The sequence below is a fragment of the Coffea eugenioides genome, chromosome 4 (genome assembly GCF_003713205.1).
Source record: "Coffea eugenioides isolate CCC68of chromosome 4, Ceug_1.0, whole genome shotgun sequence".
Classification (NCBI taxonomy): Eukaryota; Viridiplantae; Streptophyta; class Magnoliopsida; order Gentianales; family Rubiaceae; genus Coffea; species Coffea eugenioides.
The window spans coordinates 41,979,951-41,981,313 of record NC_040038.1 but is presented as its reverse complement, the minus strand read 5'-3'; the positions used below and the strand labels follow the sequence as shown (position 1 = coordinate 41,981,313).

The 1,363-nt window shown below is 43.9% G+C and overlaps 1 pseudogene; it reads left to right on the top strand.

Moving 5' to 3' along the window:
• Window positions 1–367: 367 nt before the first annotated feature.
• Window positions 368–1,363, top strand: LOC113769401 (annotated as a pseudogene).

Sequence of the window (1,363 nt, the reverse complement as noted above, 5' to 3'; positions counted from 1 at the left end):
TTTAGGCTTAACTTTGTTGGACCAGTTTAGTTCTCAGATTTCTCACTCTTTTCGCCATCATATTAGAGGGGCCATCATTTCTTATCTCTCGTGACTTGCCAAGTGCCTGTGAAGAAGAGAGCAAGTGGGTTTTTAATACTTATTCTACTATCGAGAACTTAAAGCGAAAGGGCCCGAGGGAGAGAACTTAAAGCTACAGCATCCCGAGAAAGAGACTGGAGTGATGAAATCATCCAAGCGACTGGCATTCCGAGGTCAAGGCTCAAAGCAAAAGTGCCCCAAGAGAGGGAACTCAAAGCGAAAGCACCTCGAGGAAGAGACTGGAGTGATGAAACCATCCAAGCCGCTGGCATTCCAAGGGTAAGCTATGGATCAAGAAGATGACCAAGGCCACTATGGGTATTATACTGATACAAGTTCACTCATCCTCCAACTTGGCCAAGATCTCTCAATTAATTGCTTACTTCGCTGCTTGAGGGCAGATTATGGCACTATCGCTTCACTCAATCGGAGTTTCAGGTCTCTAATCAGAAGTGGGGATCTTTATAAGTTGAGAAGGCAGCTGGGTATTGTAGAACATTGGGTCTATGTTTCTTGCAGCCTTCTTGAATGGGAAGCTTTTGATCCTTTGCGCCATAGATGGATGTCTTTGCCTAAAATTATTTCAAACGAGTGTTTCCTTTAAAGTGATCTAGAAATATAGCATATTAACCAATACATGGTCGTCTGGCGTAAGGACAAACATCCCAAGATGGCTATTTGGCTCTGCTAGTCTTGGAGAGATTGCGATCGTGGCTGGTGGTTGCGACTCAAAAGGCAATTTACTAAGCTCTGCTAAACTTTATAACTCAATGACAGAAAGTTGGTGCATTCTCCCCAGAATGCATAAACCCAGAAAACTATGTTCAGGGGTATTTATAGATGGCAAGTTTTATGTCATCGGTGATATCGGAATAGGCAACCCAAGTGCAAGCGATGGAGCCAGCTTAAAGGTGTTTACTTGTGGAGAGGTATATGATTTGAGGACAGGAACCTAGTTTGAAATTCTTGATATGTACCCTCAATGTGCTAGAGAGGGTACTAATGATTCTCCTGCAATAGCAAGAGCACCTCCTCTGCTCGCATTGGTGAAGAATGAGTTATATGCAACTACCTGAGCAGGCAACCTCCATGAATGGATGAGGGCTGGCATTCAGGGCATGTGGTAATCAACTAATGGTTATCGGTGGACCAAGGGCATTGAATGGAGGGTACATAGAAATCAATGCTTGGAAGCCAGATGAAGGTCCCCCTAGAGTGGACATTGTTGGGAACAAAGCATTTAGGAAGTTTTGTGTATAATTGCACTGTGATGGGTTGCTGA